Here is an 18,106-nt window from a genome sequence, read left to right on the forward strand (position 1 = left end):
TAAACCTGAGATTCACTGAAGCTTTGTATCACAAAGTTTAGTTTGATGTTTAAATGTGGCCAGTGACTGCTGCAAAAATGAAATGGGACCAGGTATAAGCACTGCATGTGAACTGATCACAGTATTTGACTTTCAGCTCAAGTAAGGAAGAAGGTAAAATCATTTTAAGTTGACAAAACTGAAATGTATTACTTAAATGTTTAAGGGCTGTGTATTTTTTAAGGAGGGATGAAGAAGGTAGTTGCTAGAAATGTTCTGAAGTTAGTCTGACTCTTGGAATTTAACCTTGACTGTATTTGAGGGGTTCATGGATATTACTGAACTTTGCTTTTCCTGGAATATCATCTCTCCTCAGGTGTCCCCAGATATCTGAAATGCTGCCCCTTCAAAGTGCTTGAAGCAATTTCATTACCTTTTAGCACTTTCAGTGCAAGTGATTTGAGCTAGCATATCTCAAGAGATTTCTAAAGTAACTTGCTGCTCTTGACTTAAAAAAAATCCTTTACTTAACACTATACATAGAGTGGCTTGAATCTACGATGTTAAGCAACTTCAGAGAAGGAAACTTGTCAATTTCCTCTCTGTTCCCATAGCATCCACCTGCAGCCCATTATTCAACACTATTGAATAATGTGGGACACAGTGCAGAGAGGTGTCCAAATTTGTGATCCAAATTTGATTTAGGGTCCAACCTTGATGATTCCCTTCCCTCACAGCCCCCTTTAATACAACTTTTTTTTCCTTGGGGGAAGACCCTCCCTCCCTAACTGTCATCATTCGGCCTCTGAGGGAGAGAGAAGGCTGGCCCAGTACCATCAGGGGCTAGCCTGAAGAAAGAGGCTCCTCCCTCCCCAACTGTCATCGTTCGGCCTCTGAGGGAGAGAGAAGGCTGGCCCAGTACCATCAGGGGCTAGCCTGAAGAAAGAGGCTCCTCCCTCCCCAACTGTCATCGTTCAGCCTCTGAGGGAGAGAGAAGGCTGGCCCAGTACCATCAGGGGCTAGCCTGAAGAAAGAGGCTCCTCCCTCCCCAACTGTCATCGTTCGGCCTCTGAGGGAGAGAGAAGGCTGGCCCAGTACCATCAGGGGCTAGCCTGAAGAAAGAGGCTCCTCCCTCCCCAACTGTCATCGTTCGGCCTCTGAGGGAGAGAGAAGGCTGGCCCAGTTCCATCAGGGGCTAGCCTGAAGAAAGAGGCTCCTCCCTCCCTAACTGTCATCTTTTGGCCTCTGAGGGAGAGAGAAGGCTGGCCCAGTTCCATCAGGGGCTAGCCTGAAGAAAGAGGCTCCTCCCTCCCTAACTGTCATCTTTTGGCCTCTGAGGGAGAGAGAAGGCTGGCCCAGTTCCATCAGGGGCTAGCCTGAAGAAAGAGGCTCCTCCCTCCCTAACTGTCATCTTTTGGCCTCTGAGGGAGAGAGTAGGCTGGCCCAGTACCATCAGGGGCTAGCCTGAAGACAGAGGCTCCTCCCTCCCCAACTGTCATCGTTCGGCCTCTAAGGGAGAGAGAAGGCTGGCCCAGTACCATCAGGGGCTAGCCTGAAGAAAGAGGCTCCTCCCTCCCTAACTGTCATCTTTTGGCCTCTGAGGGAGAGAGAAGGCTGGCCCAGTTCCATCAGGGGCTAGCCTGAAGAAAGAGGCTCCTCCCTCCCCAACTGTCATCGTTCGGCCTCTGAGGGAGAGAGAAGGCTGGCCCAGTTCCATCAGGGGCTAGCCTGAAGAAGAAGAGCCCTCCCTCCGTTCCACCTGCCTTGGTCCAGGCCTCAGAGGGAGAGAAGAATGCTGGACCTGATTCCCTCCCCCCTCACCATTCCCTTCTCCTTTTGTGTCATGTCTTTTAGATTGTAAGCCTGTGGGCAGGGAACTGTCTGTTATCCCCTCTATTGTAAACCGCTCGGATTCCCAGTGATTGGGCGGTATATAAATAAAACCTATTATTATTGTTATTATTATTATTTCCAGAGAGATAGTTCTGGAGGTGCCAGATAACTGCAACAGAAAGGATGAGAGAGGACACTTTTCTTGTATAAACTTCCTTAATGGACTTCCTTAGTCTGTACAATTAGTATGTAGAGAGATCTTGTAACACCTTTGAGACTAACTGCAAGAATGAAATTGGCAGCATAAGCTTTCGTAGACCAAAATCTACTTCCTCAGATACATCAGAGGAAGTAGACTTTAGTCTACGTAAGCTCATGCTGCCAACTTCTTTCTTTCAGTTAGTCCGAAAGGTGCTACAAGATCTTTCTATTTCATTAAGTTAATGTGTCTTAGGATCCATGTCATTACAGTGAACTCAACCACTATGAATCCTAAAACCAAAGTACATGGAGTTCAAAACTGAGCTGTGCAGATACTTTGGTGTCCCTTTGAAGCACTTGTCAAAGCTGCTTTTCCCAGTTAGTTTAGCAGTGAGAACAGTGCTATACATTCCATTTATTCAGGTGTTCTGTAACTGTTTTGGAGTTCTTTTGCATCAAAGGTATCTATGGAACAAGATAACTAAAACAATGTTTGTGCTACTTCTGAAATCTGGTAGAGCACTGGCAAATCCAACAGAAGCAATGCTGGGGGGTGGGGGGGCACAAGAGGAGGAGATGGGCAACATGTGGCCTAAAGACTGTATGCTTTTGACTCATAATTGATAGCTTTTTCAGGAAATAAAAATGGGTTATTTTTCATAAAATGTATATATACTTGCAGGCATCCTGTAAGTAAGTTATGATGTCATAAGTCTGTCCTTCTTTGATCATTACATAGATAGGAATTCTGTTCTGACCATGCAATAACCATAAGCACCCTCCCCCACAACTCACCTTGTAAGCCAGGCACACACACACACACGCATGCCAAACATGGCAACTTCTGTGTTGTCAGAGAGTGAGGGGATCTGAAGCAATGCATCCCACTATTTTTCTTTAGCTGGGTGCACTGCAAGGACATCACCTGCAGAGATTTTCCAGAGACCACTGGAGGGTTCTATGGATGTCTGTCCAGTGTGCCCAGCTACAGGAAAAAAGTTGCATATATTGCCTCAGGTCTGTTGGATGGTGCAGGAGACATAGCTATGTGAGACAGATCCGTCTCTTGGTGCATGTTATATAATTAAAGGGCATCAAGATGACAGTGCATTATTGACAACATCCAGAAATTCCTCTCCGTGCTATTGGTACAGTATTGAAGGCTGCAACCTATGTTGGAAGATTTATTATTGTTCAATCATTTTTCATTAGAAAAGAATAGAGACTGAGCATGTATGCCAACAGTTTTTGAATACTGGACCTCCTTTTACTCATGGTAATCAAGAGAAACTATGCAAAAGCACAGCACAATGCACCTTAGGGGTCTTGGCCACTATACAATTACAGTGCTATGATTCCACGTTAATTGTCATGGCAACATCTTATGGAATCATGGGATTTGACATTTAGGGAGGGGCTTTTCAAATTCTCAGCCAGAAAGCTCCTCTAGTACCTCCCTAGACTGCAAAGCCCAGAACTCTACAGGATGCCACCATGGCAGTTAAGGTGGAATCATATAGGAACTGGGCTTTGCAACTTTGTAGTGTGTAAGGTTCTTACACAGGTTACCTTTCTCCACTGCCTATTTCTCAAACCAAAGTGTTGAATGTGTTGAACTACAACATGGCTGGGGATGTGAAGTCAAAGGCTTTCATGGCTGGCATGCATAGTTTTTTGTGGGTTTTTCGGACTATGTGGCCATATTCTAGAAGTTCTAGAACATGGCCACATAGCCCAAAAAACCCACAAAAAAACCTATGGCTGGGGGTGATGGGAAGTGTAGCACTAGCCCCATCTGAAGGACATCAGGATAGCGGAAGCTGCTTTAGGGATTGCATCTCTTTGGGAACTTTGGTGCTCTACTTGTACCGCATGGATTTTACAGTTTGTGTGTTTGTTAATGTGAAATACTGGCTTTAAGGAACAGCTTCTACAAGATTTCCTAATATACCTTCTTCATCCTGATATCACTGGACAAGCAGTGGGGCTCAATGCAAACAATTTAACAAAAGCAACTCCAGTATCGCCAGGCAGGAGACTTTAAAAATATCCAAGTGTGATTACGATGCCAGTTATAAATAAACCAGCGGCTCTCACATTAAGTGCCAGAGCCTAAAGGCATCTGGAGGACATGATGGAAAGTAAAACTTTCTATAGATATGGCAGCCTGGGGGAGTAAACTCAGTCAGCATGAAATGTCAACAAGCATCCCCACATGCTATGTGGGGAGATAAAGTTGGAAGTCTACAAAAGAAAGGCTTTAACTCTAAGGCAATCTTCTCCCAGCAGGGCAGCCTCCACATGTGTTGGGTTACAATTGGGTAACAGCAGTCATGCTGCCTGGGGATGATCATAGTTGTAACCCAACACAACTGGAGGTGGCCTCAGCTGAGAAAATTACTTTGGGGATGGCAGAGTGCTTCATATACCTGTATCCAGGTAGGCATGCAAATGCACGGATGTGTATTATACTTCAAAAATTATAAACTGCATCTATGTGCCGTAATTGAGAAGGATAGGGACTGTGAAATATTTTCCTATATTCCTTTTTCTGAAGGAGATTTAAGTGTAGTTAAACACAGACATCTGTATCAGGTTCATTCTTGAGTTCAGGCAGCAAAATGCTATGGTCTCTCTCTTGCAGTAAATGGCCTATCACCAAGGTCAACATGGATAGTACCTAAAGCCATCCAAGTTACAGCAAATCATTCCCTCCCCACTCACCCTACTTTCTGCCCTTTCATTATAAGTATAACCCAAATATGCTGTCTGGAGTTGTTGGTTCACTCTAACGGTAGGGCCAACCTTGGTTAATGCTCTTCCTTAGGCAGAAAATTGGTCTGATTGGGCCTGTACAGACAGGCCAAAATAAAGCTGCTTTGGGTCACTTTGGAGGTATGTTGTTTAAATGATGCACGTGTCCTATGAGTCCGGAAGCCACACCAAAGCCACGTTCCAGTCTCCAGTTCCAGACTCTTAGGACACATGCATCATTTAAACAGCATACCTCCAAAGTGACCCAAAGCAGCTTTATTTTGGCCTGTCTCCATTGTGTCCTGCAAGTCCCCTGCCCCCTGTATCTTAGGTTTAGGAAATCTATACTAGCTGAATTACTCCATTCCCCTACTAGGTGAGTCAAGTAGAAAGGACTATAGTGCTTTCTCTCAGTCATGGAGCATGTTGAGAAAGGTGGAAAGAACCCTCAGGGTCCTGTTCCAGCTGCAGCCATCATTTCCCAGCTCCTAGATCTCCAGCACCCCAGAAAATCTATGGTTGGGGAATTGCCTGGTTTAAGGGGTAGGTTTGGGTTCACATTCAGTCCAGAGGGCCACTGGTATCCACTGGGATTTAGTTCCAGGACCCCCAGTGGATACTAAAATTCGTAGATACTCAAGTCCCATTAATAATAATAATAATAATAATAATAATAATAATAAATTTTATTTGTATTTTCCCACCTTTCCTGATGGATCGAGGAGGGATTACAACCATAAAATAGTCACAAACAACAATAACATCCAATTTATACACAATAAAACAAGTCACCTAAAAATTCAATTCAAAACAGTAAAAACATCATTTAAAATGCACAATTGCAATCGGAAGTGGGATTTTTTTCCTTAAGTTCTTTATAAGAGGTCGGGTGGGTAATGACATAGCAAAATGATGTATCTTATAATAACATGGCAAAATTAACTTTTGCTTTAGGAATTTATATTTTTAATAATATTTTCAAACCATGGATGACTGAATCTGTGGATAAAGAATCCATGGATTTGGGGTGCCGGCTGTAATTGAGTCATAAACCTGGCTCCCCAAAGTTACAAGACTGAAAGTCTAATTTAGGATCTCATAAATATTGAACAGGAAGTCAACCAATGTTTTACATTCATGCTAAGTGTCAAGTTAAGCTTGATGTGGAAGTAATCTGAACATCCTGCTAGCCTAATACTGTCAGCTCAAATTGGTAGGTCTCCCCATGTGCATAGGGAATAGATTTTATATTTTATATTATAGTGATGATGTCTAACTTGGCAATAATCTATCTGTAAAAATATCAGCAGATATCAGCAGATGAAAATTTTATGCAACTACGTAAACATTTCTGGTGAGGCTTGGCTGAGAGGAAGTGCACACAAATGCTCCCACATGGAATGGCTGCCCCAGAGGCTTTTCAGAAGCATCCATGCAACAGCCAGCCATACAGCGAGAAACAACCCACAAAGCAGCATTACAAAGACAAATGCTAACAAATACATCTCCACCCCATAGCCTTGTGATTTTCACACTCAACTGATTTAATCCAAATTCTGAGGGATTTTCTAAGCAATACCACATTGTATAAGTCCTTGGCTTTAAGTGGAAAAGAGGTTTAATATATTACTAGCTTTCTCAATTAACATGGAAAAAGAGCTCATGTTGTTTCCAGAGTCAGGTGGGTCCCATAGTTCATCAAGTGCAGCATGATTAAAATTCCACATAAGCGAAGTCAGAAGAAAGGGCTTTTCACTCTCGTATCGCTCTCATTCCCATTCTAATCTATTTTCACAAAACAGTTACATATGGATACAGCTGAGAAATCTTTTCCATCACTCTTGGAGATAAATACATTAACATTTAGTCCTTCTGTCATTTTGATTTGTTAATCTTCACATTATTGTTGCCAAGTACTGAATAAAAACAACGCAACAGGCTATGGATCAGTAGCAGCTCACTACACTTTGTGATCCTCTGTTTTGCCAGACTGCTTTTCTCATCAGAGGAAATCCTACATATTGCAAGGTATGATTGACACATACTAGCAAGATCATTTGCTTCTCTAATGAACTATAATGGCAGTTTGAATTTTTCCCATGGGCAGGAGAGGACTTTTTCCTCTTCTGCTTCTGAATTAGTGTTTTGTTATCCACCACTCCTGGCACTTCAGCAAATTGCTAGACTATGATCTGAGACAAATCTTGTCAAAGTTATTTTCTTCAACTACAACTCCCCAAATCCCCTAGTCAGAATGGCTAGTGGTACTTTATGAAGTTGTAGTCCCCAATCCAATGTGGCAACCTAACTTTCCGCAGCTCTAGTCTGACAGCCCAAGATGATGCTGCATTGCTAAAATTCAGTGGGTCTTCTAATCTGACCAATATCTCTCCAGGGGAGGGGGAGTGGGATTTGAAATTTTTAAAAAATTACTTTTTTCAATCTATGCCCATTCATTCTTTTTTTTACCCTCAGATGTACATAGTAGCAAACAACCAATGACATAAATCATATGCAGGTAAGTAGAATGTGTGTAAAAAGGCATTACCATTAAAGGCATTGACATAACAAAATGATTCACCCAGAAATACCAAATAAAAAATAAAAAAACCTTTTAAAATATTAGTGTCAGCTGCAGTTTGAAGAGGGCCCTGAATCTTTTTATTGTTTATCTGCCTGTGCAATTCCATTTTTCAAGTCATGAGATTACCTCCTACTTAGGCACAAGACAAGACATACTGTACATCTCGAGTGAAGAGGCTTTGCTATCAGCTGAAACTCATCGGCTGGGACCCAAAGAACTACCTTGAAATACAGCCAAGAGCTTATCAATGCTCAATGGATTTTTGTCCCTACTTTTCTGCTCTGAATGACAGAAGTGCTGCCATTTCATAAACTGCTTTGAAACATCTCTCAGTATCAAAACTCAGTTGCAACTAGGGTTGCCATAATTCTCCACTAAAACCCAGGACAAAATGTAGGACAAAATCTAGACCAAACTGTAGGACATCTGCTGGACAAAACTCAGCCCAAAATGTAGGAAATTTAAGGTCATTTTTCTTAAATGTCCTACATTTTGGGCTGAGTTTTGTCCTGCAGTTGTCCTACAGTTTGGTCTAGATTTTGTCCTACATTTTGTCCCGGGGTCTTAGTGGAGAATTATGGCAACCCTAGTTGCAATGCAACTGTCATCTGAGGCATTCAATTTATAGAACAGAGTCTTTTGCATCCTGCTACAGATATGTACACACAAAATTCTGTCTGTCTGTCTGTCTGTCTGTCTGTCTGTCTGTCCGATCTATCTATCTATCTATCTATCTATCTATCTATCTATCTATCTATTCATTGGTCCATCCATTCAGGGTGGGGAACTGCTTTCAGATCCAGAGAAAAATTTAGTTTCAGATATCACAGAAGGAGGTAGGGGCAAAGGAAAACAGTTGTACCAAAAATATCTTTGCATTATTAAAACAATCTGTGCTATTACTCCCAATAATAATAGAGCCATTTCCCCCTTTTAAAGTGGGAAAAACTCACACAAAAGCAAGAAAACTCCCAAATAATGAGTGTTGGACTAAGACTCTGGGAAACCAGGTTCATACCTGAAGCTGTCTTCCAAAATGTATCTTTGGACGACCTTTCTTTCACCAGCTTCTGCTTTTATTATGATTTCAATTTTTGTGGCCAACCTTATAGATCCATGCTCTAAAGAATACAAATATAAAAATTAAAAATGCTGGGGCCAGATGGGGAGGCAGGTTTATCTGCTCTTCCGCTTTCATTTTGATCAGGTGTGCTCATAAAGGATTCTGGAGGTAACTACTGTTTACTTTGCTTGTTGTAGGTAGGCTACACATGATGACAGTAGAATTGGCTATAACAGAATCTTGCTTTTTTCCTGTTCAAGCTTTCTTGCTTTATTTACTCTAGATACACCTCTGCAACCTGATTGTGAAAGTCTGTGTTGCTGTAGCCCTCCTCCACCATCCTGCCAGTGCCAAAGCTGAAAATAAACCTACAGCTAACAAAGGATGAGAAAGAAAAGCTGGTTGGTTATGTGTTAAAAGAATGGTAAAAAAACAGCTTTTTGTCAGAGGCTTTGTTAACTAGGTATGCCTGTATAGCCCTATTATTCAAATTTAATTGCCTGATTCTGTCCTATGGGTTAGTGGAGTTTGTAGTTTGGTACAGCACCAGACCTTTTTGGTCTGTTTGTTGTTGTTTTTGTTGTTCTGTGTCTTCAAGTCATTTCTAACTTCCTTAGAGGTCTTCAAATAGAGGCTGGATGGCCATCTGTCGGGGATGCTTTGATTGTGATTTCCTGCATGGCATGGGGGTTGGACTGGATGCCCCTTGCAGTCTCTTCCAACTCTACAATTCTATGATTCTATGTGTCCCTAAGGTGACCCTACCATGGGGTTTTCTTGGCAAGGTTTGTTCAGAGGAGGTTTGCCATTGACTTCCCCTGAGGCTGAAAGCGTGAGACTTGTCCAAGGACACCCAGTGGGTTTCTTGGCCAAGCCGGAATTTGAACTCTCTTCTCCAGAATCATAGTCCAACAGTCCAACCTCTACATCACACTCCTTCCAAAACTGCCAACCCCATCATTTCATAGGAAGAGAGCATGGCAGTTCAAGTGGAATCATAGCGCTCTCATTGTATAGTGTGAAAGGGCTTCAGCAACAGGAGCACCATTGCATTGTGGGACACACACCTGCCTTGGACATATCCTCTGAGCCAAATAGGTGATAACTGAGGAAGACATGTATGAGTCATGTCCCTACAGTTATTGTGATGTTTACAACAAAATAATCAGAATAATTGTCTCATAGTGCACTTCTCTGCCTGAGAGGTTCTAGGAACTGCCATCCCAGGGTGAGTCTATGTTTTAGAAGTAATGCATTCTGACATTACTTTAACTTTAACTCTGTTAGGCATCAAAACTCTTTGGCAGTGAAGGCAAGACCTTGTAAAACTACAAATCCCAGGATTCCATAGGATGGAGCTATAGCACTCAAAGTGGTGCCAAACTGCATTATATCTGCAGGGCAGATGCACCCCAAGAGGTAACTTTCCCAAATTCTGCAAAAAAGCAAGTACACTGTAAGACCATTGGCCTTGTTGGTTGGGGATTTAGGAGTTGTCATCCATATTTGCAGGCTCTGCAGTTTAAGATTGAGCCTCAAAGGACGGCAGTGGTAAACCTCCTCTGAAAAAACTTGCCAAGAAAACCCCGTGATAGGTTCACTTTAGGGTCTCTTGACTTGAAGGCACACAGCAACAAACAAAATTTCTACTCCCCACTTTACTAAAATTCCTGCTCTGTTAAAATCAGAAGTGTTGTCCCTTTTTGAGACATAGTTTTCCAGACATTTGATTTCTTTGCATCTGTATTAAAACAAGTCATGGTCCATTCAAATACTACAAGACACTTACTTACTAGAAAACACTTACCTCAGTGCTAAGTGCAATCTAGATGTAAGTCCTCACCCTGTTTTTTGGTCCAGATTCTCTTCTTTTTCTGCTTTTTGTAACATGGAGTAGCTGGGGAAGAATTCTTCATTCCATGACCCTTCTTCTTCAAAATGCCCCTTTGAATACTCCAAAGGCCAAACAAAAGAATAGTGCTTAGTTCACATTCTTAGCAACAATGGCCACGCTTGTGAGCTCTGAAGCGCAATTCATTCCAAATTGTTTGGTGAAATGGCAGCTACACTTCCTCCAATTCTTTCCTGACTTGGTTTTCCTTCCTGGAGAAGAAGTCCCCCCCCCCCCTTTTGTACTATAAATAGGGCTTTCATTACACCACCTATAAGAGCAAAGAAGTCAGGAAATGCAGGAAAAGCAAGAGAGGGTCCTCCCCCCTGTTTGTCATAGTATGAAAGAGCAAACAACTGATATTACAGATTTGTCAGGACTTACCATCTCAGCTGGTGATAGCATGCATCTGTTTTGCCTCAATCTCCCATTTAGTGCCACCCGTAAAACTAGATGTATACCACAAGGTTTTATAGTCTAGCAAAAATAATTTTAACACAGCCCCATTGAATTGCTTTTGCTTTCCAAACCTGAATTTCAGAGTTGTTCATGTAGCAGAAGCAATAGCCAGCAAAAAGTTTGATGAAAAGGTCAGTATCAATAATGTTATTGTCACTGCTAGTACTTTCTCCAGTTCATTGGCCTATGGCATTCCTACCTTCCTCCTTTTCTTCCGTGAAATATACCTAACAAATGTGAAGAGATAAAGAAAAACCTTTATACAGGATATCAGTCAGTGATGTCTGAGGTCATTTGGAGGAAATCCTCTCAAATTGTCTGGCTATTTTTAAAATACTCCCATTTGAAACAAAACAAGCAATAGAACCATTTACTCACTTGATCCTTTGTTCTCCCTAATGAATTAAATTTACTTACCAGAACCATGATGGAAATATATTCAGACCTCTTCCTAAAGTCTACCAGTACTTTTTAGAAGCAAGTAGTTGTCAGAGACAGACTTAATACAGGCTGAGACTGCCTTATCCAAAATGCTTTGGACCAGAAGTGTTTTGGATTTCAGAATATTTGCATATACATAATGAGCTATTTTGGGGATGGGACCCAAGTCTAAACATTAAATTCATTTATGTTTTATATACACCTTATACACATAGCATGAAGGTAATTTTATACATAATAGTTTAAATCATTCTGTGCATGAAAAAAGTTTGTGTACACTGAACCATCAGAAAGCAAAGGTGTCAGTATCTCAGCCATCCCTGTGGACAGTTTTGGATTTTGGAATATTTTGAATTTCAGAATTCCGGATAAGGAAGGCTCAACCTGTAAAATAATTTAGCAGACTTAATCAGTACAAAGTCCAGAGACAGCCAGCTAGCTAACACTATTCTCAGAGATTGGAAAAGTTACTCTGGGTCTGTAACGCCCATGTGGCCAGTTGGGTTGGGAATTTTGGGAACTGTGATCCCAAAAGTGTTCCAGGTTTTGAACACTTACATCTTCATTCATCATGACTGGTACATAGGTGAGTCACTACTTGATGTGAAAACACATGCAGTGAAAGCCCCTGAAGAAGGTCTCATGTGGCCAAAACACTTTGGGTTGTTTAAATACTGAATAAACACTGAATAAAAAGTTGACCATCTTAGACCATGTGGAGCTTATCGCCTTTCTGTTTGAAGCTATGGGAGAAGACCTACCAGTTTTGCATTATAGTTGTGAATAACAACTATGGCCTGTCTTTTCTGGACTTCCTTTATTTTTCTGTCTCTTCTTTGCTCACCTTTATATTGGTGCCTTCTGCCCTTCTTTCTGGAGACATTGTAGCCTAGACTCAGGAGAAGACAACATTGACTCTGTACAGCTTAAGGAAATTAGACACCTTTCTTACCCAAGATGGGTCAAAACATGCCGAAAGTGTTCATGTATATAGACTGCTGTGAAACAGCTGAGAGATTTCCTGAGCTACAAAGCTAGAGCATTTTCAGTGCTCTTCCAAATGGGACAAAGGTATGGGGAATTTGCAATATTTGTTACTGTAGTTCTTGGTTGTTTAAAAAACACAATCCAAATTATGTTTCTGTTGTTAATTCCCTGCACCAGATGAAACATTTTATTCCTACTCTCAAGTGGGTTTCTTTTCAATTCTGAGACGTATTGGAACAAAAACATCACCTTCTCCTCCTCTTCCTTTTAAAAAATCTTTTTAAAAGTCATAGTGCTATACTGTATTAGTGAAATTGCTTTTGTGCTATAACTGAACAGCCACAATCCTGCATCATCCGATGTCATTGTAGCTACGTCTTCCAGCTTGATCTCACCAAACCAACCTTAGAAGCCAATCAGCTGCACTGACCAAAGGAGTTTTGTGATGCTGGAGAACAGGGTAGTGAATGATGATGTGTCCAGGTCCCTCTCACCAGTGTGGTAGATATGATACTAGATGTGGTACAAAAAACAGATGGAACAAGACTGCATCTCCTTTTTCTCCATGCCTCAATGAAGGTTATTCACTTTTGATGTCAGGAGAGAGAGAGGGGGAGAGAGAGAGGGAGAGAGAGAGAGAAGACTGGATCTTGTGCTCCAGGTCTGAATATGAAAATACAATTGCTATCCCTGCCAGAGCAGGGACGTAGCCGGGGGGGGGGGGGGAGTCTTGGGGTCCGGACCCCCCCTTCCATTAATAATTTGTTTTATTTATATACCGCTATTACAAAGATCATAGCGGTGAACAGCAAGTAAGCTAATTAGCAAGTAAGCTAATTTGCCCCCAACAGTCATTTTAGCGACCTCGGAAGGATGCAAGCCTGAGTTGAGCTTGGACCCTTTTGCTGGTCTTGAACTCGCAACCTTGTGGTTTTGAGTGAATGGCTGCAGTACAGGCATTTAACCACTGCGCCACCAGGGCTCCTGCGCCACCAGGGCTCCTGCGCCACCAGGGCTCCTGCGCCGCCGCACCCAAGCCTCTTTATAATGGTGGCACTTAGTCTGGACCCTCCCTTCCTAAAATCCTAGCTACGTCCCTGGCTAGAGGTTCAATGAGTTTGATTTGAACAAGCTTTGCTCTCATGAAAAACCAAGCCAGAAAATAGTACTCACTGTGTTTGTTGTGAGCAGCCAACCCCCCAGTTTATCTCTCAAGCATATTTGGGCCACAGTTTCAGAGTAAGCAGAATTCCATTTCTAAATGAGATGACACTGGGTCTAGGCATGCACTGAGTGGAGGCCTGTATCCTTAATCCAAGAAGTGATGGAACTGTATCCTTGTGGGTTTAGTGATGAGCATTTTTGGTGTGATATAAAGAGAGCATGAACAGAGAGAGAGAGAGAGAGAGAGAGCATGAGTGTGACCTGTGAGTTAAAGTTTGGAAGCAACGTGAAGGCTGAATCTCTCAAGAGACTCAAAGGAAGTGTTACCTTTTAAGACGATCTCTCTGATGGCTTTCCTTCCACATTGCCAGGGGATTTTGGGACTTGTATTCTAATTTTTGTACTTGTCCATACTCTGGATCTGTTGTAGGATAGCCAGTCTCTGGCCTGACAGCCATGTGCTTCTGCTTGCTGCCTGTTAGCTGTACTTTTAAATCATTTGCAAATCAATGATCCTTTGTAAACACCACAAGCTTCCTGTGACAGCTTCTCCAAAAGTTGGGATTTCTCATTCTCACTGACTGGATAAATTAAAAGTATGCGACACGATAGCTCAGATGTATGGTAATGCTAAGTCCTTACTGGGGTTGAAGAAGAGGTGTGTTACCCAAAAAAAGGTGGATTTGGGGGTCTCCACCAGCTGTGCCAGGTTTTTTTTAAATGTTGGGAGAATTTGCTTGGCTTAAAGAGGCTTGTGAGAGGCTGAGTAAACTGAGGATTGTTTCCACCTATTTATAGCAGTGCCAAATGAGGAGGACTCCCAGTCTGGTAAATAAAGATTTTTATTTAGCAAAATGCATGAGTGCAATCAAACACATGATAGTGCTGTAGTTCAAACAGACACACCATTCAGAGCTGACTGAAATAGAAGTATGGAAATTGGATAGTGGAGATTTAGGGTTGTAAAAGGGTGATATTTACTTGTCCATGGTAAAACTGTGGACCACAGACATCAGGGTGTGACTCAGCTGGTGTCTGAGGGAGACACAATGAGTGGAAGACACACTGTGTGCATGAGATGGCTAGGTTTGGGACTGATATTTATACCTGAGATCCTAACCTTGGTAAGTGCTAGGTGTTATCCTGCAATGTAACAAAGGCCTGATGGTCTTCCCAGGGAATCGACAATAGGATGCTGGAATGACTGATGGCTTTAACTTCGGAGCAACAAAACTAATTATTGGATTTTGGATAACCCCAAAACAGGTGGATAGGGAAGTTGGCTGGGAATAAGTAGGAAGTGTTGGCTTACTTTCTTTTGCCTTTGTCTTTATTATGAGAGGATATATGGAGAGCCTGTGGAGGAAGAAGAGAGTGATCAGGAAACCCATTTCACTTTTGTCTTCACATGTCTTCAGGTGTACATGTCTCTCCCACAGGAAAGTCTTCTGCTGTTCCAAATGTCATTGTGACATCTTAACAACGTGCCTCTTTCCAGATATGACAATATGAAAATGTGGAAGTCCCAAATATAATATGGGGCACATGTTAATAGGTGGAGTCTACACAATCCTGAGGGTTTTTCCCCACCTTAAAATGGCTTTGAAGCCTCAAGAAATTTTGTCTTCTTCCTACTGTCTCATTCACACATCTCACACATTCATAGGTATTTTCTTGTCAGATCCAATACTCTGGCCAGTCATGAATGAGAGCTGCAAATGTGGCCAATTTCTTGCTCTCCACACCTCCTATAGCTTAAAACCTGAATGGCAATTGGATATGAAAAACTAGAACCCCATTAATATCCGCAGGTTTTAGAGTTTAGAAAGAGACAATAGACTTGTGGGTGCCAGATGTGGTATGATTCTTATGCCTGACATAAGAAGGAGTCAAGACACCAGCTTCTCGATGCAGACTATGCACACACACATGCACACAGACATGTAGGTTTACAGAATTAGGAAAATCAGTGAAGCAATGCTACTACCTTACATTTACACTAAAAAGCTTTATAAAACTTACCATAATTACATTTATATTGAAAAGGGGAAATTAAGTTTAATTCTTCTAATTCTTGTTAGAAAAACTCTTTGTTATGGGTGATGTCTCTTGCCTGGTGGTTCTGAACTGGTATCAACTGGAACAGATGCAGTCTTTTCTGGAACTCAGGAACAAAGTAACTTCAACACAGATTTTCACTCAAATGAGGGTTTATTGACTTTAGTTGCTATTTACACATTTCACAGCAGGCTACTATACATCTTTCCCTTTCAGTGTCCATGCTAGAAGAAAAAAACTTGAACATGACATCAGTCTTTGTTCTCTTAAAAGATCAACTTTCCCACCAAGTGGACACACCTCTTTCCCATGAAGTCACCATGCAACACAAGAGTATAACAGCAACATATTAGGCCTATATTTTGTCTACGCCGTTCGTCCTTGAACACTTGTTCTTCCAGGCCTAGACTTCATGGCCTTCAACAGGAACCATTTTAAACTTTAGTTAACCATTGATACATCTGAACATTTTCAATACAAATAGAAATATATTTTAACAGTTCTAACCTGTCAATGATAGCTTAGTTCACTAAAAACCTTACTTGACTGCATGTGAAAAATCCTACCCAAAATTTCACACCTTCCCCTATCCCCATTGTCCTTAAAAGCTTAAGAGAGAAAGAAACAGTTACATGAATTTTGGAAAACCCTATTTCTCAACCATCTACCCACCTATTGCACGATATACAATCACTCCTTCATCTAGTACGATTCTTCTGTTGTCTATGATGTCTCCTTATTCTGCATTTCTCCAGTGTCCTATGGGAGATTTCTTTATCTTATCTTTCTGTTCTCCCTTTGCTTAGACACTTTCTCACTTTTCTGTATGTCTTTCTGTTTGAGCACTTTTTTGTCTTTTCCTTCTCCTGGGTAGTCTCCTCCATAGTCTTTGTAATGTGATCCCCCCCTTCTTTCTCCATATGTCTTCCTTCACTCCTTTTTTCAGTCTCATCTGTCATGTTGGCACGATTCCTCTCCTCGTCCAGTTTTCTGCACAAGCTGGCCTTCTTCGCCCATATGTACCTGTGCCACAGCCTTCCTTTCCCTCTCCCTTTCCCTCTTCCTCCCTTCTGTTCTTCATTGCCAGTCGTGCTAGTTACTAGCTGATACAGCCATAATTGCTATCCATCATACACTGAAAAGCTCTTGTGACAATGGTAAGAAAGGTGCCAAGTGGGGACAACATAGCAAAGAAAAATGCTATCCCCATATTGTTCCCTTGAAAGCACACTCAAACTTACAATACATTGCATTGTATTCAATATATTTTATCTTTAATATACACAGTTTCCAATATATTATGTTCAATATATCATACACTACATTGGGATAAAATATATTTTTTTGGTTTCCCTCTTTCTGAAAACATATTTCAGTTTAATTAATTTTTGTGCATTAGTTTTGATCTGTGTATATTTGTGAAGCTATAGAGTCTTCTGTTATTTCTGAAACTGTTTGTGGTGAGAATTTAAACTTTCAGACACTACTGACACCCAAAGGCAAGGCTTGAAAGTACCTGGTCTCTAATATTAAAAATTCCACATTTTCTTTTAGCTGACTTCTACCATTTTCCAGTCCCCTTTCATTTGCAGCATTTACATGGACAAATAATGATTTCAAACACTTAATTTTGCAGCTCATTTAGTGTTGCTTGAATCTATCAGTAACAATAGATGTTGTACCATAAAATATAAATGCAAACCAGATCAAAGTACTGTTAGGAAGGATCGAATTAGGATAATTTTAATTAGCTCAAATATTACGAGAAGCGTGTCCTGACAACGCACGCAGCGGGGTTGTGTCCCTATGTGTATACCAGAGGTCATCTAGTCCAACCCCAAGAAACAGAGACTCGGATGCCAAAGGAGTTGCAATTAAAATATGAACATTTATTAAAGCCACGCAACAAAAGGGATCACACACACACACACACACACACACACACACACACACACACATTCAATGCTAAAGCAAGGGAGGGGTGAGTTCGGGAGTAAAGGAAAAGGATAGAGGCACCGTTGGGAATATTTACCTTCGAAGTCTTCTCCAAGGCAATGGATTGAGGGATGGTGGATGGTGAGACACGGCCCCGGGGACGGGAAAAACAAGTGGCGTCCGCGGTGGCTTAAGAACTGAGTTCCGGTGGGCAAAGCTAACTAGAGGCCCAAGGACAGTGAGCTTGGCTTCGCTGAAGCGATTTCAGCAGAACAAAATGCTCAGGGAATGCAAGCTTGGAGCAGGATGCTCTACAAGCAAGGAACTCGGGCTCGGAACTGAATGTACAAGCCCAAGGAAGGGCTGGAAACAAGGTCCTTATATACTGCTAAACATAACCTCAGGCTATGGCAGCCTGGCGGAAAAAAGGCTTGATGACTTGTCTTTGTCTAAGCTGAAACTTACACAATGGATACACAAAGCATAGGTCTGCCACTTATTCAGGAGGGGACAAATATCTAGATGGCTGAGCCGTTAAGTTAATCACTGGCTCATTAAGGAGCGAGCCACAGCTATTGTCCTCCTTGTCTCAGGTAGCTTGCGTATCCGATCTAGCAACTCCCAGAACTGCTGCTGAAAGGTTTACATCTACCTTTTTCCTGTGACCATGCCTAGCAAGGTCTATGGTTGGATTTACATAAGTGTAACAAAAATATATTCTTAGTTACCTAAACTGTATCCCACCTCCATATCACAC

This window comes from Sceloporus occidentalis, unplaced genomic scaffold (assembly GCF_023333645.1).
Source record: "Sceloporus occidentalis isolate IW3139 unplaced genomic scaffold, rSceOcc1.0.p SCAF_6, whole genome shotgun sequence".
Classification (NCBI taxonomy): domain Eukaryota; kingdom Metazoa; phylum Chordata; class Lepidosauria; order Squamata; family Phrynosomatidae; genus Sceloporus; species Sceloporus occidentalis.